We start from the raw sequence: 26,246 nt of genomic DNA, 5'->3' as shown, positions 1-26,246 counted from the left end.
CCAAAAGCAACACCAAACCTGGCAGAATGTTCCTGAGGAAGGAGGGGAAGTTACACCTCAATTTCCATTCTGCTTTCAGCCTTCCCTGCTGCACCAGACTGCCTAACGTGGAGAAATTAGAGCAAAATTAAGAACTCATTACCAGGGCAGAGATAAATTCTGAGGAGTAAATGGATCTCTGCTTCTGTTCCATTGAATTTGTTGTGGAGTAGGAGATGGTCCACCCTTTCGTGACTCCACAGGGAACGACATGATCCTGCACCATAATAACTCAATGGCTGTGAACATAGCTCTTGCCTGCCTAAAACTGAGTGGCCTTTAGTTTAATTGAATTCCTGCAAAGGTCATATAGCCCACAAGAATGCTTGGGAATCCTACTGTAAGTCACAGCAGAAAATCTAAGGCAAGTTACTGAGTTTTGAGCATCTTCCCTGACTATTACAGAATATGTATGAATGGGCATATCTCAGCTGTCTGGAGTTCTTTTCAGACATCCAATTTGCTGTTCACTTACAGGTATGTGTCCTTTGCTGCACTGTAAGCATCTGATCATTCTATGTGAGTTCCTTGACTTTGGTAGAGATGAAAAAGCCTAATTCATTGAGGAGAAAGTGAGAAGAAAGAAAAGAGGCAGAAATCTTCCTTCTTTGTTTACAAAAAGGCCTGATTCTTCAACATTCCTATGAGATTCTTTTGAAAATCAAATAGTAAATTATACCTTTTGCTAGTAATCTGGACTAATTAAGGTGAAAGTTAAAGTAACTATAGAGCATGTAGCACCTGTAGGAAGTGCTTTGCACAATTTAGGCACAGTACCTTTCACGCATAAGGACTGTAAAATTTGACCCCATGAACCCAAATTTGCTTTGGTCTTAGGGAAGGTTCTTTATCTTTTCCACTGTGTTTTTGCTGTACTTCATGAGCAGCCTATGTTTTGGGGTTTCTTTTTAATTATTTTTCTCCCAAAACAGGTTTGACTAATCAATGTTTGAGCTACTTACTTAATATTTAAACTGTATCAAAGACTGCTCATGTTGATTCACCTTAATTCAGTTTGCTCACCCTGTTAAATTGCACTGATTTTAAGCCAGATTTTACCTAATCTGCTGAATATCTGTGTATACATCAGAGGACGGAATACCATGAAGGAAACAATGTGAATGGACAAAAATGAATGGCAGAATAACCGTCTGATCATAGTTCTCTTCCTAACTTTACTCAAAGCTAAGTTGATAAACATTCTTGCAAGCTATGTTTAACTAATCACTGTACTGTTGCCTTCTGCTCTGTACCTCCCACACCTTACAACAATGATTCCCCTCCTTTAGGACACTGTAGGTAAGTTTAAATCATAAGCACTTTAGTTCCTCACAATAAAGCCTTCACCGAATGACAGAATAAGACGCATGAAGGCTTTCATTTAGAAAAGCATGAAATTTTGCTATACCATACCTGCTCCAAAGGCTGATGATGTGTTGAAGAAGTGTTTCATACAAAATGTGCCAACACTCATTGTATAGATAACTGGACCCAGACACTCATCCCTGTCCTATGGGTACCTCATCATTAAATCAGTGGTTTGCAAGCTTAAACTTTGGACTGTAGTCCGAAGTACTGGAAATGGGGATATTTAGGGAGCCCATCATCTTCTGGGTTTTGCCAGACTGACTCAGCAGTCTGATTTTTTTCAGAAGTGGCTGTGAAACAATTAAAAAAACCTGTATTCAAAAGTGCCTCTTCTGTGCAAAAGCTGCAGTGAGTTGGTGTCTTTACATGTCCACTTCTCTTCAGAAGCCACTTCTCTAAAGAATCTAGAATCCTATTTGTTTTCAGATCACAGTCAAAAGTCACTTCAATTATGTTGAGAGCACATATTTCTGTCAATGACACTTTCCCTTGCAGGCTTTCTAATGTTAAGGAAGAATGATCTCCTTTGGTAATAACGACTATTGTAATTTGTCTTTGGTCAGTTTACACTTTAAGTAGACAATTATCTCCATTAATACCTATGCTTAACTCCTTGAGTAACTAATTCTCTGTATGTCACGGGCAAGTGAGCTGCTTTGTACTAAATGGGAAGTTGCAGATCAAATGTAGATAAATGCCTGATTTGCTGACACTACACAAGAACATTTTAAGATGGTGAAGATCTCCCTTCTAGAGAGAAGCACAGTTAGAAGAAAAGAGGAAACCTGATAGGATTTTCCACATAAAGTTTTGGCAAAGCAAGGAGAGCTTAGAGAAACATCTTACCAGTCAAACTCTTTTCCCTCCACTGGAGTTTCCAACAGTGTCATCGCTTCCCATTTTGAAAGGGAACTAGCAACTAGCAGGATGGGACTATTCTACACCACGAGAAAAGGGAAAAGACTAGGACTGGGACAGCCTGAATTCATCTGTGGGGAAGGTGCAAGGAAAAGACAATAAAAGTGACAGGCAAGAAGAGGATGCTGCAGACCACTCCTGGTTGCAAATGGAAGAAGCTTTCAAAAGATGGCTCCTCTGAGCATGATTTGCTTTGGAAATTAGATTGGGGGGTGTAGGGTAGGTTTCATTTTTGCTTCATTAAAATCTTCTTTTTTGTCAGAAATGAGCTTTTCTGTAAATGCCTAAATTTGTGTTAGTGAAAGGGAAAACAGAGATGAGTGACCCTGCTGAGAAGGGGGAAGTTTCAAGCCATGCATGGGGAACTGAGTGCTCTGGGTGTGCTACTGTGTTTAGAGTGACTTGTGGCTGGCACTGTAAAGGAGGAGAAATCTGTAACTGAGTTTAAAAGCCTCTTAGTCAAACTCATCACATGGAATTTCATTGGCTTCCAGTTCTAATAACATTGGGCTTAAGTTCTTTTTAATTTTTAATTTCTTCTTATTTTGGGGCATCCAATTGGCCCCCAGTTGAACACTGAACTTATAGCACTGATCCACCTACTTACCTATGCCTCTTTGAGGTCTCTGTTAAATGTAAGCAATTGGTACAATACAGCTGAGTCATCACTGTTCAGGTGTAGCATAAAAGGCTGATTATAGACACCTACAGTCTAAAATTACAATTGCAGTGATTTTTTTCTTTAGGATAGTTAGAAAACCCCACTAATATCCTTATGGTCTTTTGTAAAGTGCCTAGTATTTTCGAAGTGTAATGTTGCTACTAAAATCCAGAGATTAATAAAATACATATTTAAGCTAAACATCTATAATTTTAAGACCATTTTACTCATATTGTTCTGCTAGAGGTATTGTTTTCTGTGGTTTATTTTGTAACTGTTACACATCAGAAGCTGATTACTTTACATGTGGGGAACAGGTAAAGACTACACAATACAGGTCTGTCATTTTGGTGAATTGCTAGAAATCTTTGAAAAGTCATCTCTTTCTTGGGACACAAAGAATGTCTGCCTAGCCAAGGTCTTTGTAAGGCTTTTTATAATTCAAAAAATTCAAAACAAAGACATGGATAAAGAAACATAGACTAAATTTGAGACAGTAAAGACTGTAATTGAATAACAGGCAGAACCACTCAGCTAATGTAAAGCATTGAAGGTCTGCTTAGTCCTGAATCCATTGAGTAACAACAGGTTGTTCATGTTTCTTTCTAATGCTACTTAATTCGTTTCTCTAAAGATACAAATTTGAGTTGCGTGCCATCCCAAATATGAGGTTAGAAATGCCAGCAAGGACAACAGCATTCACCGTGTCACTCACATTCCAGGTGATTTGGGGATAATGTTCTGTAAAGGCCTTGGCAAACACATTTCTAGCACTCTTTGATCTCATTACAGAAGGCAAGGTGTGTCTACAGATTCTTCTGCAGGGAAGATTTAGTTAATTGCTCTTGTGCAATTTCTGGTTTGTCCTCAACACGGCAAGTAGTATTTCCACACCTAGTGCAGCAAAGGACAGCGTGTCACCTGTCATGCTTCCAGTTTTTTTAAATTTTTACTAGATACTGTGTTCATGGGAATCATTAAAATTCTGCTTTGTGATATCATGGAATTAATATCTTAAAACAATGAACCACAATCTTATGTTAGCTTAAGATAACGTGATATGATATCTACAGTCAATGTTTTCCTTGTACTTTCTGTAGACACTGACAAGACATGGCTTACTGTGGTCACTGGGTTACATTCCGTTCTCAGTCGCTTACAAAAACTCATGTAACACACGTAACTCAAATTAGATTCAGTGGGTATGACTTAGAGAAGACTATCACTCCCAGCAAATAATTTCTAGTGAAGTGTTCTCAGATAAAGAAAATCAGAAGGAAGAAGCAACTATGTTGTTGGGGGTTTTATGGCAAAGTCATAACTTTAAACTTCTTCAGAATCAGAAGTGCAAATACAGTTCCCAAGGAAAAGTGGCTTCAGTAAGCCACTTACAACAAAGGAATAGGTGAAAGGGGCTAGATAAAACCCTGATTCCTGCACTGGCCACCAGCAAATGTGTTAGCAAAGGATATCAGAACCAGGAAAAGTACTGCAAAATCTTACAATGACTTGGCTCTTCCAGTTTACTAGGGTCAGTGGATTAGGAACTTCCTAACCGGAATGTCACATCTCAAGGACCATATTTAATAAACAGTCATAGTCTATCTTCTGTGAGTTTCTCCAGTCCCTTCCTGAAATTTCTCTCATCATATGCCAGTGTTTCCCACCGTGTAATGGTAATCATGATACTTAGCTGTTGTCTGAACAGTGTAAACTCATCAATGTCCATAAAGGTTTCTGTAATCACTGGAGTGAATCTCAAATGAAGGGCTATTAAACAATTCGTGGCAAAGCAGAGTATAATAGCAAAGATGCAATCCAAATGTGAACACCTTTTTAAGTCATCACAGAAGAGCATGACAAGAATGGGTTCTTAATGAACTGTGATAAAAATGAGAATTGCGCAAATATCATCTGTAACTCTCATTTGGGGTATAAACTTTTGTAGCTTCACACATATCTTTTTCAAAGGATTAGAAATCAAACAAGCTTTCAGCCCTAAGAGTGTTGAAAGAAAACCAAATCTGAATTGTGAGCTGACACAAGAAGTAGCATTGGTTCTGTGTTACAAGTACGGGCCTTAAAGGGGTAAAGCCTGTTTTGATATCATGAGTTCACCCTAACACACCCGTTCTAAGACAATTGTTAGAAAAGAGAGTTGACATTACCAAAGAAAGTCCTAAATTTGGGTGCGTTTACTTAATGGAGCATTAAAAAAGCATTAGGCGTATTGTCTTTCTAGCAGATGGATAAGAATGCAAATTATTAAAACATACCAGATTTCTAGTGGTGAAGAAACTTCCATAGCAATAATAAAGGGACAAAAGTCTCTGATAACAATATTAGGTAATAACATTTTTATTAATTCTTCATTGTCCGGTTAAGAGAGAATGTAGTTCAGAGAGCACTGTACTTGTTTAGGGAACCAGACCCATTGCCAGATCTGGCCACTAATGAGCTCTGCAACCATGGAAAATTCTTCTCCAAGCTTTAGCATCCCTCCAGGATGGTGATTTTCTTTCGCAAGTGGATCTGAAACTTAGCTTTGATTCAATTTAATTTCTGAAGAGGAGCATGATGCTATCTTTTGGGTTACATTTTCAAACCAACCATGTATCGGAATGCATAATTTAATATTTGAAAACTGGCATTTCAAGAAACAGAGAGTCTGTTAATTTTGTAGATGACTCTTTTGATGAACTGGATAACTTAAAAGCTATTCAGCAACCCAAGACCTTATTTTCTTATCCTAATACAAATTGTTATTATTACCCTCAGCAGTGGCAAAGTATTTAATTGACAGCAGTTTGAGAGCACTGGTATTAACTGAAGACTAATGCTACTTTGCATACTTGTACCTATATCTATATCTGCAAGTCTGGTAGTATAATTCTGGTAATAATTCTAGGAGTATAGTACCTACATACTTTGAAGAGGCAGAGACATTGTAAGTGACTGAAACCATGACCACAAAACCTGTCTTTGTATGTGCAGACCAACTGTAAGCTGGCAGTGAGGATCCCTTTAAACTGGGGCCTTAACTCCCGGATAAATTAATTACAGCTAGTAATTAATTTAGATCTACTCTTTAGTAATCTTCAGCTGTATACAGCACAAATGTAAATGAGTACACAAAGCTGATGATGCAAGAGCTGTTTGTTTACAAGAGTAGGAAACTAATTGCAGTTTTCATCCTGTTGAGTTTCAGAGTACAGAGAAGAATTGTTGAGATTTCAGCCTCCACTTCTCAGCAAATCAGATATTAGATATAATATGTACAGAAACATATCAATGTTTTATTTTACCTCCTGGATGAGAGCTACTGGGGAATTGGAGATGTCTGATGCTCTGTTTCATTTTGCAACAGAAAATTCCTAATAACACACAATCAATGTTGGAGAAATTTTAATCAAAAACTAATTTTCTTTCTTTTTCTGTGAAAAATCAATAAATCAAAAAGCTCATTCTGCAATGTGTCTATGGGAAACTTTATGATAATTTGAGTTCCTGACATTCCTGTTTTTCAGCAGAGTCTAGATCCCATTCTTAGGCCAGAACATCCAGAAAACATTGCTTTCATGCTTTTTATTAGAGGGAAAGTAACATAATATGGCTGCTTTGCAACTGTCATGGGAATTGTCTTTTGTTCTAAAAGCATTAGATTGTCAGGAAGAAAATATTACATTTTCTGTGGAAAGTAAGATTTGAAAGCCAAATTTTCCCCTCAGACAGTTTCCATCAATAGTTTTCTGTCAGTCCTAATAAATGTTGAAGACACATCACAGTGATGTCCTTAATATGCATTTCTTCAGGGTGAAAAAACATGGAAAGGTTGGAGGGGTTGAGAATGGAAGTACATGGCATAGAACTGGTGGCAGAGATAGGGGACTGGGAAGATGACTAATTGCATTTACATCTTGATACTGTGACAACTAACTCAGTGCAAATTGGCTCAAGTAATATATATATTCGCACAGTGTCTGATCACTCTTTTGTAAGGTAGAAGGTGCTCAAATTGTCACTTCCCTACCCCGTGACACTCCTTTCCATCTCTTTCAGACTCAGCCTCATGCACAGCATGTTATAAGCTCACTGCCATTCACCGTGTGCTTCTGCACTGATTATATTTGCCACAGCTTCCCCTCTAAGGCACATTAGACCTTCACATCAGTGCCCCGACCTTGATTTGGTCCTTTATTTCTGTTACACTGAGGATCAAGGCTGGATGGAAGGAAAGAATAGAGAAAGAAACAGAGGAAGAGAGAGAAAGAATGATGAAAGAGAAAGAGCAAGCAAAAAAGCAAGACAGCAAAAAAGAAAGGAAAATCAAGAAAGCAAGCAAGAAAGAAAATGTAAGAAAGCAAGGAAAAGAATGAAAGAAAAGACAAACTAACCATAGAGGGCCAAAGTACTCTCTTGTGACTTGCTTTCAATGGAATTTCTCCAGAAAGTCATTTAGCCCAAAGGGTAATAGCAGTAGATTCCCACAATGTCTTGATGGATTGGCGTGAGTGACTCATATTTTGATTTTTTCCAGTATGTTTCATAAGTTTTACACTGGGCAACCCCAGAATTTACTTTGAAGTGGACCCTAGTTTTCCCGACCTCTGAATTAGCTTCTGGCAGTGAAATATTTTGGTGGGGGCAACAGTAGTTTTGTTTTTACATTTTTCATCAATACAGAACCGGAATCTTTGTGCTTTGTAAGTTAGTCATCAGCTACTTAAGCTTCATTTGAATTGTATGTAAACAGCTCCATCCACCAAACACAGCTTTGTTCCTCTGCTAAGAATTTGAGGCACATATTCTTAAGTGAAATAAAGCTCTTACTGTGTACCATCAGCCCATTAGGGTCTGAGTTTGAGGATCTGTCCTCCCCAGTTCTGAAACCATGAATTGCAACGTTGAAGTGAGTTAATGAGAGAAGACTTGCTGTCTGTGAGCTGCAATGAACTCTCGTGCTGTATAGACTGAGCCCAAACGGAGGAACTGTGGCACATGCTCCATTGCCAGTTACACATGGCATAGGAAAGAGTGGGTTTACAGTGTCGATTAGGCTCCAAGTTTGCCCTCCTTTCAGTGTCTCAAACCATTCTAAAAACTGTCTGGCCACGAACAATATGTGGCCAGTGCTTTCTGTCTGTGTGTGTCTCAGTGTCAGGTATAGAGGATTTGATTGTGTCAGTCAGAGCTGTACCTAGGATTCACTCTCACAGTGAATTGAACCCACCGTGTCGCATTTGGCTCTGCATATATTGCCATCTTCCATAGCTTTTGCTCTTTTGGCCTGGTGCACAACTAAGTTCCAACGTTCTCTCACAGAACAAAGGTTCAGTTTCTTGCCATGCTCCAAGAAGCCTGACCTGATACTTCCAGGGAATGCAGAATTTGAATATCCATTTGCTTTATTAACATGCAACCTGCCATTCCAAGTCAGTTGTAGAGTGACTGTAAAGCTAAAACAAAAAGGCTGATTCTTGATGACACATCCCTGATTCAGTTGGTCTTGAAAAAGCAAGAGGTTTCTTTGCCTAAACCTGCCAGTGGAAATCTGACACTGTTTGGTGGTTAGCAATGGAACGCTTTATTAAACTTCAATCGCTCTTTGAAACTGAATGGTTTCGATTGCCACACAAAATGAAACTGCAGTTGTTTGCTCAATGGTAGGATGCTGGCCAGACAATTCATTGAAAAATACATTGTAGCTGTAGTAAACATATAGCATTGTATTTCTAATCGGATATATGGTAGGAGTCTGATTTCCACCTTAAACAAGTATCTGCCTGTCCTACTGTTTCTTGCATTCAACCATACCATGAAAATTCTAAAATATTAGAGTGAGTTAAATCTGTTGGCTTGCCTAATAATAAAACAAGGACTATGTAAGGAAATCATCCCTTTGAGTGCTTCTCACTTCCCCTTTTTCCAGTGAAAGATTGACAGAATCTTCTCTGCTGATATGTAATAATTTCTCCTGAAAAGCCTATTGAAAGAGTGCAAAACGTCCTTTCCAGGGAATGCATTTTATTAATTGAAGACACCATGCATTATTTTTTGTTATCTGGCACAACATTACATTAATACCTGCTTGTGAACAGGCACTTCACAGTGAGAAAAGAGTTGATAACAACATACATTGAAAATATCTGAAAGACTGAGGGAATTGGTCTCTTTAGTCTGGAAAAAAGACAGTTGGGGGGGGACCTGATCCATGCTTATAAATACTTAAAGGGTGGGTGCCAGGAGGATGGGGCCAGGCTCTTTTCGGTGGTGTCCAGTGACAGGACAAGAGGTAACGGGCGCAAACTTGAGTATAGGAAGTTCCACCTAAACATGAGGAGGAACTTCTTTACCTTGAGGGTGATAGAGCACTGGAACAGGCTGCCCAGGGAGGTGGTGGAGTCTCCATCTCTGGAGACGTTCAAAACCCGCCTGGACGCGTTCCTGTGCAACCTGCTCTAAGATGTCCCTGCTCTGGCAGGGGGGTTGGACTAGATGATCTCCAGAGGTCCCTTCCAACCCTATGATTCTGATTCTATGATTCTATCAGTCAGTCTGAAAGGTCATCAGACAGAAAGCACATATAATACTAGATGGCCAAAAGAGCTGTGAGATTAATAGGAGCCAGGACCTTGCCAAGAATTTTGGAGTCACATCCGATTGCACATTTGTTTGTGCAATAAGTCTGTGTGTCCAGATGCCCTGGCAAGTGCCTTATAAAGTCTTGGTAGCATGAAATGCTGGGCATCTGATAAGAAAAAGTAAGATTCAAGAGTTGCTATGTGATGCCACCAAATGCTAAAATATCTGGAAGTTCTGCTGACGCTGGTGTACACTGTTGTGTGTTCAGAAAGGTCTGACACCAGGCAACATGGTTTGGACAGTTTCATATTTTCCATTTTCTATATTGTCTGAAGTCCACTTTGTTGCGAGATGTGACTATGACATGAGCTTTCTTACAGTTCCATGAGACAGAGTGCAGTTTCACAGACACTTACTGCTTTTGTCTATGATTTGACACCAATTACATCTTCCTGCCCTATTTTCTGTTTCTCGGACAGCTTTTGAACTATGGCATTGTCTTACATTTCAACTTTCCACTACTCGGTTTCCTCATTAGTCTCTTGAACTGTGCTGAGAGCTGGCTTAATTATGATGCTGCTGAGTCCTTCTTTCAGCTGCAGGAGAGCATTAAGGGACTGAAAGGGAGTGAAGTCCCTCCAAGGGAAACCATGCTGATTTGTCCCTGTCATACTGTGGTCATACGAATGGGGAAATCTCAAACTGACAGGATATTTTGGGATACACATATCAAAGTAAATGTTTGAAAGACTTTAACCACTTTGAGACAGCAAAACCGTGGAGCAATGATCCAAAACAGAGCAATGTCTTTGTATTGTCATCGATATTTGGTGCATCAAAGTTGGTAGTTGGTGCGTCAAAGTCTGTCAAGCTTTATTTTTAAATTACCCTGTAAATGGTACTTTTCCATTTTCAGTCCAGATGGAGAACAATCTTATGAAACCAGTGTCTTTCAGAAGCGTTTGACACATTGGGACAACCAGAATATATTTCTGTAATATGACATGTCTCCAAAACTGACCTACCTATACTCCAGGAAGAAAACAAAAGAAGAAAATGAAAGCTTGGGATGGGGAGATGACTTTCAGAATGTTTTCTACTCAAGAGGGTTCTACTTGGAAACTTCTCTACAGTAATATTGACTAAGTAGTTGGACTCACAAAAGACAGGGGATCGGGGATCAGGGATCCCTCATTCTGTGCCTTTAAGAAAATTTTGATTTAAACACAAATTGCACTGAAAATAAATTACTTCAGAATAATAATAATAAAAAATTTAAAAAAAAAAAAAAAAGAGAGAGAGAGCAGGAGGCAGGAACACCCTGAACTATGAACTGCTGTGTTCCGTTCATTCCCAGTTTTGGAATTAGGCTTGCCAGGAATCCCTGCTCAGTTACATTGGAGCCATCTCTTGGATTTAGTAGAGGCTACTCAAGCCCAAGTATTTCCAGTGAAAAACCCTTTGGGCTCAGCTTTTTACAGTGAAATGTTGTTTCATCAGCTCAGTTCCAATCAGCTGTAATAACAGCATGATCAGATTTGGGGAGAGATAGAAACCTTGCAAAGGAACAAAAGAAGTATTATGTATTTTCAAAATAGTTACACTAACAAATGATAGTAGGATACTTTTAGAAGGAAATATTTCTGTGACGGACACAAAATCATGACGGCAACTAAAGCAGGATGATTGGACTAAACAGAGTTGCATTCTTTGTTCTTGGCAGGATGTGTGCTGATGGCTATAATTTGTAATTCTGGAGCCAAATCAAGGCAACTCATCATGATACATCTGCTGAGTTTTGAATATGCATGGAGTGAGCATGTGTGCTTTCCTGAAAGCTTTTCCTAGAAGCAAAACTCATTGCAAAGATTTATGCATCTATTGTGTCATCTTTTGACATGGCTGATGAAAATCAAGGCATAACCCCATGCAGGAGTTTTGGTTGGGGGATGCGTATTGGCAGAAGGGAAGAGAAAATGTTGAAAAGAAAACTTTCATAGTGGATTATTAAGCAATATTTGGCAGATATTGATTTCCAGTCCGAAACATATTTACTTTTAAAATGGCTTGCAAATGGTTCTTTTTTCTCTGTTGACTTACATTCTGTGTATAAAAGCAATAATAAAAATAGTGGATAACTGTGGCCGAGTTCTTCAATCTTCTTGTATGAACCCACAGTGCAAATATTCGTGTGTTTTCTTGTACTTTGCTGGGGGGAGGGGTGGCTTCTTTTATTATTTATGGTGGCAGTAGCAGCATTGAAGTGACCTAGACAACAGCCAAAGAAGGACTTTGTTATGTTCAGCCTAACATCACCTGCTGATTGCCTTTTCTCCACAGCAAGGAAGCCCAGTTAAACATCAGCCGCATGCTATCTTAGCAGGATTTAAGAACAGTAATTAGACCTAGCTATGTGTTTTCAGATTAAAGAATTTGGTATTTGAAAATGCAGAATCAGCAAACAATGCAATGGCAACCTTTTCTTCAAATGTAACATTTTCCAGAGGAAGGAAATCACAGCTTTTATAGAAGTCCAGTTGTAATGCCCCAGAGAAGTAATGCTCTGTGGCAACAGAAGAGGACTGTATACCTGCGGAATACATAATCTCCTGCAAGGTAATGTTGTCCCCTGCAGTTTGCATTGTGACATTATGCCACAGCATAATTCTTTACTATGCACTTAGAAATGGACCTTAGCTTTGATAGAGGACACATCTTCTGAGACGTTGGTCCAACACACGACCAGGGCAAGCAAAGTGCCTTTGCCAGACACTGAAAGGGGAAAAGGGACAAGGTAAAGGATTTAGTACTCAACAGAAAACAGGCAATTTGGGAATGTTACTGAATCTCCCTGTCCTCCATGTGGCCTTAAGAGAGTTACAGTCCTAACACTTAAAGTAACACATTTCTGTCGCTATTGCTGTAAGAAGTAGATCACTTTGGCATTCATATTCCCTCAGATGAAGAATGTTCAAAGCCTTTGTGGCAGCGGGATTTCAAAAGCAGCTGGGTTATGAGTTCTTACTCCCTTATCTTTGTGTACCAACCACCTTGGAGGGAAAATGGCTGACTATTAGCATTTTCAGCATCCAGGTGGGATGACTATTAACATTTTCAGGGAAAACCACCATCCAGGTGAGCTCAGACAGATTTTCAATTGTTAGGGATTCCCAGTGCAAGTGGAGGGGAATCTACAAAGGTAAAATTTGCCCTCAGTCTTGCTTGATTTCCCTTCATTGTATTCCTTAAACTACAGTAAGATTGTAAAGTATTTATGTGACAGGGTATAAACTTCTGCGTCCTTCAGCAGCTAGCAGTACTGTTCCCAGCACAAGTTTGATTACTTCATCTTATTTCTCCAGGCAAAACATAATAACAAAATGAATGTACATGTATTTCTGTAAACAAATACACACATGCATAAATCTGTTCATATTAGCCATTGTGTAGGAATGCATTTCTCTCAATTAGCCTTTAACCGTGCTGTGGATGAGGTGATGGATCTGACAGGAGTCTGTTGTGCTTGCTTTTGTGCTGACTGTTCCTTTTGTTTTGGAATATCTCCAGAGTAAACATTGCCAGTGAAATGATTGTTTTGCATCCTTCTAAGGAAAAGAGTGGAGGAAAGGTGTCTGTTACTTGTTAAATATAAAGCAGCCAGAAACCACTATTACTTTTTTTTTCCTCCTCCCATCTCTTCTCTTGTTGGCGAAAGGAAACCCACCTCCACTGAGTGCTTGTATGTGCTATGCAGTCTTTCATTTGTTAGGTCATATTGCATTGGGTCATACTGCATTAAACTAAGGGCTTTAATGGCAGGGTTTCCTTCAGGGAGAGGTAGTGGCTCCTGCCTACTTAGATAATTCCTCATTTATTTCCTTTTCACATGTTTTCCTGCATTGCGTGGCACATCTGTTTCTTTGTATCTGAAGGAAAGAGCTATTTTTGATTTTGCTTTCAGAGACAGAAGGCTGTTGAGTACCAGAAATTAAAAAGGCTGGCTGGAGTCATCCTGCTTGCTTGAAATGGCACATCAACATAGAACGCTGTCATAATTCAGAGCACAATGTTGAGGGCAGTTCTGTCTCACATGAACACCACCTAGAAGTTGTAGTCCACAATTTTGGCTTACGCAAGTGCCAGCAGTTGGTCACCAACAAAGACCAGAGAACCTACTCACACTGTATTTATGGTTGTTTCAGATAGTTTACGGGAGGTCTGAGGCAATTTGCCATGAAACCCCAATGGTGCGTTTCTTCCCATGGGCACAAGAAGGCTAGTTTCATGTCAGGAGTTATGAACGGGCAGTGACAGTTGTTACCACTGCAGTAAGAGACACACTCATGACAACGTCCCTTGCTGTGTTGGGGTTGCCGTAGTGTGGCCTAACACCTGCTCCTGGAAGATTCAGAGCACCAGCATTTCCCAAACAAAAGTCCTCTCCCTGGAATCTCTGCAGCCCACTGTAGGGAAACAAGACCAGCAGGCCCCAAGCAGGGCCTGAACCAGTATGCTGTTCTACAACTCTCTGGGACTACTTCATTCACAAAAGTTATTTTGCCTTCATGCCACTACGAAATGAAGGGGCAAAGATACACTTCTTCAGACCTTTAAAAGCTCAGCATTTATTGTTCAGACATTCCTATTGGCTTCTGGGTCAGCCTTACTGAACAGGTATATTGTTATGCAGAATTGACTACTATGCAAAACCGACCAGGTAGCTCAGCCTCTGAAAAATGAGAACAATTTAGCCACTTTAGCACGTGACTTTCCCCTCTATAATTAACTGCCGTGCTGACACTAAAGATCACTCATTTGCAAAGGAAGTCCCACTTCTGTAAAAATGTTTGCAAAGAACTCATTCCTTTCTGCTCTGCCTTAAAATTTAGTATTTCGGTATCAATTTTCCATTCTCAGACAGAAGGCAAGTTTTGATATAGTGGAAATCTTATCTCCTAGTCACAGGCTTTCTGTGGTGCCCTCAAATATCATGTCGTCCTTCATGTTGGTACACGCTGTATTAAAACAAACAACAATATTTTATTAGCGGAAGAATGTGACCCATTAACCACCACACTTCAGAATGTGGAGGGTATAGTTTCCTCTCGTGTTATCTCCTTGTTGTTGCAAAGCAGGTTGGGGACAGATTGAATTTACAAAAAGCTCTGAAGGTGCCAGTAGAAAATGTGTTTCCCAAGAAAAGAACTCTGGAAGAAGTTGGCTTGTGATTCAATTGCTCATGCAGTACTGCCATCTCGTGGTCCTTTCTGCTACAGCTTGCGGGGAAGTGGCAGCAAAATGCCAGTGGGAACAGTCTGCTGCTAATCCCAGGCAGAAAACAGTTGATGCTGTTAAATTGTGATCCTGCCAAAAGCCTACCTGAATGCATGGGCAGCCTCTGCTAGGTTCATCTGCCAAAGCCTATGGGAAGGCACTTGAAAGCAGAAAAGGATCATGCAAACACATAGGCTTAGAAAGGAACTTCCAAGAGAACAAGCTTACTCTGCAAAGGCAACAGCCCAATTGTGTTTTCCGACAGAACACTAACAATAACAATGAATTATTATCTTCACCTAAAAAAAATACCAAATAATTAAAAATGAGTGGTTGGATTAGGAAGAGGGCAACATTGGATGTACTAAACCAAATAAAGAACTGCTGGTAAGGTGTCTGATGAATAGCATGAAGTGGCTGACATTTAGTATAATATTATCCCCCTTGCCCAGAGACCTATGCCTGTAAATGCGTGGTCCCCACAGACTTCATTGTTAGGTATTTTAACAGTGTAAAATGCTCAAAGCAAGCTATTAGAGGATGTAATGGAATTTAGACTGTAAGGAATTATTCATGGGCAAAGAAATTAATAGAGTAAGACTAAGGCTGTAATTCAATAGATTTATGAATCACCTATTGAAATCAATGGGACAACGCACTTGCTCAAGATTATACATGTGCTTACCTACCTCTCTGAGTCAAGGCTGTACAACGAAGAATAAATTACCCTGCAAGGCAATTGACGTATCAAGAAAGACGTATGTTTAAGATTGAGACATCTTGATTGCTTTGTATTAAGATGCTGAAGATGCTGTTGAATAATACACAAGTCCATTAAAAATCTTTTCATCTTCCAAGTTGGTCTTCTAGTTGTTGACACAAGACTATTGCTGTGTAAATATCATTTCAGACTAAGACATGATCTGTTAACAGATATGATAAGTAAACTTGTGCCCATGCCTGACTGGTCACCCCAAAGAATGTTCCACTAGTGTTTGTGTTTGGGCCATTCACTAGACACTGATTAGTTATTATGCATTCACATGATGATGAAACTGAGGTGATTTTTATTAATGACCATTATTATGGGTGATATGAAACTTACAGTTCGCAATTTATGGAGATTTTTACAAAGAAAATCTTCTTTCTGGCTGATGCTTCCCTTTTCAATTGGTTGAGAAGTCTTTGAAGGTTAATACATTGGCAAAAAAGTGCCTGAACTCACAGTTTGAGACAGGATGTATTTTGACCTGAGGGTTTTTTTTCTCCTCATTTTATTTATTGATCAATTGAGTGGCCATTTACTGCCTTCCATGTAGCAAAGCTGCTTTCTGAACCCACTAGCCATCCCTGCACTGAACACTTTTTTGCTCCAGGTAGGAAGTCAAATATAAGTGCTACCTACTTAGTATCTCATAGCAAATGCTTTCTGATTTTATTACCTCTTCTATGCTCACACGCAGATTTTTTTTTTCAGTTTCTTAACATAATATAGCATCTCCCTTGACAATTTGCAGGTATGCACGTGCTTTCCTTTGGCTCTGAGGAAGAGATGCTCAGTGTAGAGAAGACAAGTCTGTGATTTCATGTGGAGTGCAATACCATGTGCCAGGCTACTCTGGAGATGGGCATTTCCCCCTTTCTGTCCTGACATACTTTATTCACCACACTGCATTCCTTTTCTGGAAACTAGGTGGATCCCCAGAAGTGTGCATGGACTTTTCAGCCCTGTGGAAATAGATCACGGTTACATTTTGGACCACAGCTGCTACTTAAAACACCTGTGGACTTTATGAACCATCTCCTCCAGCCAGGAGTCAAACATCAGGCACAATGAATGAGAAATACTCAGCCTGAGGATCATAAGAATGCAGCATCATGTAATTATTTCTTAGGTTGTCCTCATTGAGAAAGCCTAGAGGCTTTCACACCAAGAACTGAGTCCACATGTGTTGAGCTCCAAAAGAACATCAGAAACAAGCAATCACTGCCCCAACAAGTGTACCTGTGAAAGTAAAGGCTAGGGAAATAGAAACACTCCACAAAAATTTGGAGTGATGCTGCAGCTCATGGTTGCTTTTATACCAGTTTGAACTGACTTTGCAAAAACTTCAGCCTTAGTAACTCTTGTGTATATGACATTCTTCAAAGGGCATCTTCTCTGAGTCTTTTTTTTTTTTTAATGGAAATGTTTTCCAACAATGAACAATGACCGAACACAGGAGTTAGGCAGAGCACATGGATCTGGACTTTGTACAAATGGCACTTTTTAGACCCTCTGGATGGATGTTTTGGAAACATTTTAGTTTGACAAAATTGTTGAATCAGGGCTCCAGCTGTGGTAGCCTTGTGAATGGACGTTGCATTTTCCTCTTGAAGGTGTTAATCACAGTAGTCCCTTCCCTTGGCAGGCAGGTGATGCCACATTGTTAAAGAGCTGTACTACTTCAGATATTGCAAAAGAGCCCTCTCCTATAAAAGCACACCCAGGGAGTGGCTGGAGAATAAATTAACTGAATCACGGACCACAACAAAGCTCTTTGTCATTTAAGGCTCACTTGCCAAATGCAGGAGATAAAAATTTGAAGGGGAGATGAAAAAATATTGTCATAAGGGAAAAACACACTGACCATTGCAAGCAATCTTGTTTGGAGTTGTACAAATAAAGGTTAATTCCAGTGAGAATAACTGCTACTAGTGTTTATGATTACTGGAATTTAGACTGACCACTGCATTTGACCATACTTGAATAAAACGAATAGCAATAGTTGCTTTCTGTGTTTTATGTTGAAAAGGGAGTTCTTTGTTCTCACCTAATTTTGGTATGTTCTATAGTTCTTGCCTTATGCTTTGCTGGGGGACATGAAGGGATTGATTTACAAGACATAACTTGCCAAGATTTACAGAGACAAAAGAAACTGAGCTAATTATAAGGGCTTTGAAGAGAATTCAAATAATTCATCAAATCATATGCTGGGATTCCAGGGAGTAATGGTAGGCTGGAAATATTCAGCAAAATCTGAAGCTGTTGGAAATTTGATGCCACAATCTGAATTCTGCTAGTGACCTCAGCTGAAGTTAATTGTAAGCATCATTTATATGCTCCAGTTTTCACCATGCCTCACACAGTTCTTGAAGTAAGGATAGAAACCCAGCTGTCATGTTTTGAATCCATCTGCAATCCAACCTTTCATTCAATTCTGCCTTTTTCAGCTCCAGCAATTATTATCATTATGCAATGGATTTATCTAATCACACCCGTTCAACACATGCTTTTGATGTGTTTATGTAGGAAGGTGCCAGATGATCTCACTGTATTCCATGTACTTTGGGATGAAGAACCCTGACTCATGTCTTCTCAATGACACTTTTCATACGTTCAGCTCACTGGAAGTACATCCTCTTGGATAAGTTTAGTCAATGTCTGTCAAGTGTGGCTACTGAAAGTGGAGCCGTCTTAGCAGAAGTGGTGTGATTTCAGAGAATGTTGCACAGCTCCAGATTACACTGAAGTTAGTAGCAGAAGCACTTGTTCAATGCTTCTGAAGAAGACTGAACCCATCTTTTCAGGACAGGCTAGAAAATGCTGGCCTAGTTGGTTAAAACAAGCACGGAGGGAAACCTGCAGGATATGTACCATTAGAATGACTGGTGTCTGTTTTATGTGCCACGCAAGTCTTTCAGCATATGAGGAGGAAAATGCAGAAGTGTTCTTCAGTTCTAAAACTTGGGAATATATTTGGACAATGATTATTGCAAATTTTATGTCTTATAAAAGATGAAGTGTAAAATGTATGCTGTTTCAAGTAGGAGAAATGTATATTTGCCCAGGGAGGTTGTGGAGTCTCCTTCTCTGGAGACATTCAAAACTCGCCTGGACGCCTTCCTGTGCAACCTCGTCTAGGTGTTCCTGCTCCGACAGGGGGATTGGACTAGATGATCTTTTGAGGTCCCTTCCAATCCCTAGCATACTGTGATACTGTGATACTGTGATATAAATTTATATGCTCTTTTCCCAAGTAACAAGTGATAGAAGGAGAGGAAACGGCCTCAAGCTGCGCCAGAGAGGTTTAGATTGGATATTAGGAAAAATTTCTACACTGAAAGGGTCATCAAGCACTGGAACAGTCTGCTCAGGGAAGTCATTGAGTCACCATCCCTGGAGATATTTCAAAGATGTAGATGCGGTGCTTAGGGACATGGTTTAGTGGGGGACTTGGCAGTATTAGGTTTACAGTTGGACTCAATGATCTTAACAGTCTTTTCGAACCTAAATTATTCTATGATTCTATGATACTACCACACACAGCTATATGGATATACACAAGTGTTATATTTTTTTTGACTGACTCCATCTCTGAAATAGCAACTGTACAATAATGTAATACCATAACATCTGATACAGGAAGCTTGAACTCTAAAAGCTGATATAGGTGCGATGAATGAATCAGTTCACTATAAATAGGTTATTAGACATGACCATACTTTGCCCACCTTTATAGTATTACAAAAAGTAATTGTTCAATGAAATGCATAGGGACATGCTGATAAAAATGTAAAAATTAGGGCTGTAGGGATTTATAAAAGTAATTCCATGAACCTCCCTAATCCCTCTCTTTTTATCTTTATCAGAGAGGATGCGAGGTAGCAGTAAGCGTCAAAAAAGATGCCTTTGAGATATTAAAAAAGACTTCTAGGGAAAACACAAAGAACACAATGGTTTAATTGAGGCCATTCTTTCTTGAAAAAGAGTGTCTTGTCAGAGAAGACAACATCCTGAGAAAATCAGGTTTGAGACCACCTGAGTAACTGGAACATACACATGCCCATAAGACCCAACAAGATGCATCCCAATGTCCTGAGGGAAGTGGCTTATGTAGTTGCCAACCCACTCTTTATCATATTTGAAAAGTCAAGTCAGCCAAGCACAGTTCCCAGTGACTGAAGAAAAGGCACTATCATATGCATTTTTTTAAAAAGGGTGAAAAGGAGGATCCTGGGAACTACCAACGAGGCAGCCTCACCTCCGTGTCTGGTAAGATCATGGAGCAGATCTTCCTGGAAGGTATATCAAAACATGGAAGACAGGGAAGTGATTAGAGAGAGCCAGCATGGCTTCAGCAAGGGCAAATTGTGCCTGACTAATCTTGTGGCCTTCTATGATAGAGTAACTGTATCAGTGGACAAGGGAAAAGCAACTGATGCCATCTATTTAGACTTCTGTAAGGCCTTTGACACAGTCCCCCACAACACTTTTGCCTCTAAGTTGGAGAGATATGGATTTGATGGATGGACAGTTAGATCAATAAGGAATTGGCTGCATGGCACACGCAAAGAGTTGCATTTGATGTCTCAACGTCCAAGTGGAGACCAGTAAGGAGTGGTGTCCCTTGAGGATCCATAATGTGACCAATACTACTTAATAGCTTCATCAGTGACATAGAAAGTGGGATTGAGAGCACACTCAGTAAGTTTGCAGATGATACCAAGCCGAGGTGGAGTAGTTCATTCACTTCAGGGAAGAGATGCCAGCCAGAGGGACCTTGACACACTCGGGTGGGCCCATGTGAACGTTGGCAAGGCCAACAACGCTAAGTGTAAGGCCTGCACATGGGTCAGGGCAATTGCCAATATCAGTACAGACTAGAAAATGAATGGATTGAGAGCAGCCCATAGCCCTACAGAGAAGGACTTGGTGATACTTGCAGATGAAAAATTGGACACAAGATAGCAATATGTGCTTGCAGCCCAGAAAACCAATCATATCCTCAGCTGCATAAAAAGAAACATGGCCAACAGGTCAAGGGAGGTGATTCTGCCCCTCTACTCCACTCTTGTGAGACCCCACTTTGAGTACTGCGTCCAGCTTTGGAGTCCTCAGCACAGGAAACACATGGACTTGTTGGAGTGGGTCCAGAGCAGGGCCACAAAAATGATCAGAGGGCTGGAGCACCTCTTCTGTGAAGAAAGGCTGGGAGAGTTGGGGTTGTTCAGCGTGGAGAAGAGAAGGCCCTGGGAAGAATATATTGCAGCCTTTTGACATATAAAGAAGGCTTATAGCAAAGATAGGGAGAGACTCTTTACCAGGGCCTGTAGTGACAAGACAAGGTGCAATGGTTTTGAAATGAAAGAGGGTAGATTTAGATTGCATATAAGGAAGAAATTTTTCACCATGAGGATGGTGAGACACTGGAACAGGTCACCCAGAGAAGTTGTGGATGCCCCATTATTGGAAATGTTCAAGGTCAGGTTGGATGGGGCTTTGAGCAACCTAATCTAGTGAAAAACATCACCGCCCATGGCCAGGTGTTTGGACTAGAAGATCTTTAAAGGCCTGTTCTGACCCAAAAATGCTATGGATTCACTGTTTTTCCAGAAAGCACATCTCTTTAATGCTATTCAAGTTTTGTCTTAATGTCTACTACAAAACTCAGTGACCTCGAACATTTCCACTGTCAACGTAATTTAGATACCTTCTCCAGGAAGTTGCTTGTCTCTGGTAAACTCTCTCCCTATCTCCTTGTCTGCACCCTTACTAAATATCTGTTCCTGAATATGTCACTGACTGTCTCCACAGTTAATGTTTGGGTGCATTTCTGCTGCTATAATTTAGCTTTTCGCAAATCCACTGTTTCACCTGCTCACAGAAAGCTCAAAGGCTAGCATGAGTGTACCGAAGCAAGTGACTACTCTGAATTTCAAGACTAGATGCACACTTTGGCTTAGAAAAATGCACATCTCTTCAGGGGAATTGAATATGTCTGCTGGAACTAATGGCAAATAGAAGAAATTTATTAAGCTGAACAGTTGTTACTGCTTTTCTTACCTCCACAATATTCTGTGTTTTCTTTCACACAAGCATTCTTCAAGAGAGGCCACACATGCCATTGTTTGTTTACTTAGAGTGGAACTATAATTTACTGTCAGGTTTATGTGTGGAAGGAGTGCAACATTAAACTAATTATGTTAGTCATATACTGAAATAATATTGGAACACACTGCTCAGTGCTTCTGAAGGGATAAGGAAGGAAGGAGGAGAAATTCTGTAGAGCCAAGAAAGCCAGAAATGTGCTTCCAGTAAAAAGTTCTTAGTAGTTCCGTTCCTCTACCTTCTCCATGATTGCTCCAGGAACCTGTTTCCCAAATATGCCTTTTTCCTTGGATATTTTTGTTTTAGAAACTCCAGCTCAACACATATTTTAAATCATTTAGATATGTGTGTTACAAGACTGCAGGGTAGAGGACACTTTACCTACCATAGAATAAAGTGTTGGCATAACAGCATGGATATTTGGGAAGCCCTGGTTCGCTCTGCTGAGGGTAATGGGTGGGACCTGGATTGAGACCAGGAGCCTTTCACTGGAAATTGTTTCCTCTCAATCTGCAGCATGGGCCAGGACACCATTGTGAAAAGCGGTCCATGCCTTGCTGGCTTCTGAAAGCCACTCTGCCCCTGGCTGAAAGGCATGCTTTCATTTTCTAGCACTTTCTCTGTGTTCTCAGATGAGACCAAATCTAGATTGATCACAGGAGATATTCACTTGAAAAAAAGTTTTTGTATTTTGACTGTTAGGTAAATGATCTTCTTAAAAGTAGCAAGGTGTTCCTAAGCTGCCTTCAGCAGTATTTTCCACTCCTTGTATGCTGCTCCCCTCCTCTTTGCCCACAGAAAGTGCTTCCTGATTTAACCTCTCTGTTGGTAGTGTCCCTTCTTGATTTGCATTGTCCTGGGGCGATGCACACAATTTCAGTGGTTTCATTCAGCGTGAGTAAAAGTGGCTGACAATTTGAATAAGCTCCCTGCATAGCAAACAGCCAGCGATACCTGGAATCTAGTTGAAGTTTTGTTAATTAAAAAATTAGGTCTAAACAGCTCCAAGCAAAATAATGGAGCAGATTCTATCTCTCTCTCTCTTTGGTCCACCACCACAGCACCTATGCTGTTTGGAAACCACTCGGAGTCAAGAAGTCTGACAGAAATTTGCTTCACCCGCTGTCAGTGTTGCAGCCAATCGGCCCGGCGTAATCCGCTGTTGCTGGGTGCAAAACAGCAACCAGCTCCGACCTGTTTTGCAAAGTTGCTCCCCCGCTCTACTGTTGTCAAGAAGTTGCTCTCACTCCTTTCTCTCAATCAAAAATGGTTGTCTTTTTCTCTTCGGTTACGTCTAGTGCTTCTAAAGGATCGTAGGCTTTCCGTGTTTTGCAAAACACAGGTATTCTATAAAATAAATACTGTGGCCTCTGTCATTTTAGCTGTATCTGGTGTTACACTGGTGTTGCAGGTTGCAGGGCAAATTCATCACAGGGGTGCTGTCAAGTAACTGTTATGGTGTTACACTGGCAATGTTTATAAAAGAGGAAGCAATAAATACTGGGAGTGGTATACCTTGCAGAAATTATTTTTCAAAGATGAGTAACCCCACCTAACCAGAAAAAAAAAAAAAAAACAACTGTTAGGAAAATAGGCTGTATGTAAAACTGACATTGAGTGTACCAAAAGCAATAAGTTCTAGGCAGGAGAAACTTGGTTTGAGGATATGCGAAGGAAGGGAAATAACTTGCATTTTGATTCCATTAATAAAATGGGGGTGATGGGGAGGGGGGCGGGGCAGGAATAGAAGATGCATAAGGGTCGTTTCAACAAGACAGTGAGTAAGGAAAGCTATGAAAAGTTTTAAACTGCAAATGAGACAAGCTTCCAACCTCCAGAGCAAAAATGAAAGAGGTTTTTGCTACCATTTTTAAAAAGCAGGGCAGGACTGGAGATGCTATGGTCTCTGCTCTCATGAGACCCCACCTGGAGTACTGCATCCAGTTCTGGAGCCCTCAGCACAGGAAAGACATGGACATGTTGGAGCAGGTCCAGAGGAGGGCCACAAAAATGATCAGAGGGCTGGAGCACCTCTTCTGTGAGGTAAGGCTGAGAGAGTTGGGGTTGCTCAGCATGGAGAAGGGAAGGCTCTGGGGAGACTTTATTGCTGCCTTTCAGTACTTAAAGGGGGCCTATAGGAAAGATGGGGACAAACTTTTTACCAGGACCTGTAGTGACAGGACAAGGTGTAAGTTTTAAACTAAAAGAGGGAAGATTTACACTAGATATAAGGAAGAAATTTTTCACACTGAGGGTGGTGAAACACTGCAACAGGTTGCCCAGAGAGGTGGTAGATGCCCAAACCCTGGAAACAATCAAGGTCAGGCTAGAAGGGACTCTGAGCAACCTGATCTAGTCCTTGCTCATTGCGGGACCATTGGACTAGATGACCCTTAAGGGTCCCTTCCAACCCAAACTATTCTATGATTCTATATTTTCAGGTGAAAAAGTAAATCTTGTGTGAATGAAGACTGCAAAGTAAAACCAGGAGAACTAAAAGTAGTGCGTGATAGGGAATGTATTTGGACAATGGAGGAAGAAAGAAGAATTGAGAATAGACAGAAAGGACATATTACAAAACCATAATATTTATTTAATTAACACCCAATATTTATTCATGACTTTCTCACCTGACAAGTCATAACAACTTCCCATTAACTGGAAAGCGAGTACTGAAACAAAGCATAAAACAATCTAGACAGACTGTTGTTTCACATACAGAAACTGCAAGAAGCTGTGATGATATGGACCTCTGGATTTCTTTTTTCTATTTGGCACCTTAGTCTCTTCATAGCTATGAATGAACATACGGTAAAAATAGCATATGCATTAAAACCAGCAGGGATTGCTAAAATCAGACTTAAGTTGCTGTGACTACTATGACTGGGAAACCAGGTGCTTGTTCAAATAGAAAAACAACAAGAGTCCCTTCTATTTAAAAATTAATTAGAAATGTGCTTGGACAATCACAGCCAGTTGAGTTAGAACATTTAAAGAAATTACAATCCTTGATCTCTATGTTACCACCTCTAAGCTGAGACAGAGTAAATTGATAATTTATCTCCTGTGTTGGTGTTGCCATATGAAATTACTTTCCTCATACTGTGAAATCAGTAACGTTTCAAACATGAGATCTTGTTATTTGTGTCTGAAAAAGATGAATTTTGGAGAATTTTTCCCTAGAAAAACAGACAACTGGGAAGGGAAAACAAACAAATCAAATCTGACATGTTATGCAATGCAGACTCCATTGGGTGTCAATAAACATGGCAAAGTTAGGGAGGGTTTTATGGATTAGAAGTCAAAAGAACAAAGCAGAACATTGCATCTTTACAAGAAGTGTCTCATAATGAAGAAACTCTAAATTAAATGAGATGTTTCCTCCAATGAGCCCTAGTAACCAAAGCAAACAAAAGAATAATAATGAGCCTTGGAAATATTACCCATGAAAGAGGATCAGGTAGTTTCTTTGATGAAAAGTGAAAATCACCCCAAATCAAACAAGCCTCTGCACATCGTCACGCTGAGCTCTCACATTCTTGGCTGCAGGCACATTTCAAATGTAACCTGGTTTGACAAGTTGCACTGGAAGAATGCCAGGTCTAGAAAATCTACCTCTTTCAAACTACACAACTACAACAAATATTAACTTTTTGTATTGATTTATTAATATTTTTTCTTTTGGTATACTGAATGTTGAGGTCCTTTCACCCATGTCTGAATGTCCTTCTCTAAAACTGTTTGTCCCAGAAGTGAACAGAGAATGATGAATACTAAAATGTAAGAAAAAACTTGACCTGGGCACCAGATTCTGAAACCTAGCTTTGAAGGCTGTGTTTGACTAGAGACCTGTCAGAATAAATTCTGCCTTTATCGTACTTTGTGCAACCAGGTGAATTCAACAAAATTGCACAGGTCGTATATAGCGCAGTTTGGTCCATTAACTTCTACCATTATCTAACCTCCTTTATTTCTGGGTGTAATCAGATTAGAGTGGATTAAATCTGTGCCAGCGGATTCACAGAATCACAGAATTCCTCAGGACAGCTTTTATATTCCAGGCTACAGTTGTACAACACCCTGTGCGATCAAGGGTGTTGTGCCTAGCAGAGATTTTCCAAGAATTTCCAGTTAATGGAATATTTTGATTGTTTGAATAAGGATAATCATATAAAAGAAATACTGTGAAATACTGACAAATGATGGCCAGAGCAATACAGACTTTTAAAATATACTTAGTTTACTTTAACTGCCACCTCTGTTTAAATGGGAGGACCATTTTGCTAAATGGTTGGAGTATATAGTGTTTTGCCCTTATTTTACTCTCAACGTGTAAACGTTGGGCTTGTTCTGATTACCCTTGAAATTACTGGGAAATTTCCGGCATCATGAGGTGCATCAAGTCAGTAACTCCTCTTTAAGGTCATCTAGGAAGTATATGTATGTCAAAAAATGAATGCATTGCACCAATTAGACTTCAAGCTGTTGTTTCGCCAAAACAGGAGGAATGTTCCAGGGTTTCGTCTGTCTCCT

This window comes from Vanellus vanellus, assembly GCF_965231255.1.
Source record: "Vanellus vanellus genome assembly, chromosome: Z".
Taxonomy (NCBI): domain Eukaryota; kingdom Metazoa; phylum Chordata; class Aves; order Charadriiformes; family Charadriidae; genus Vanellus; species Vanellus vanellus.
Note: the sequence above shows the minus strand (reverse complement) of the source record.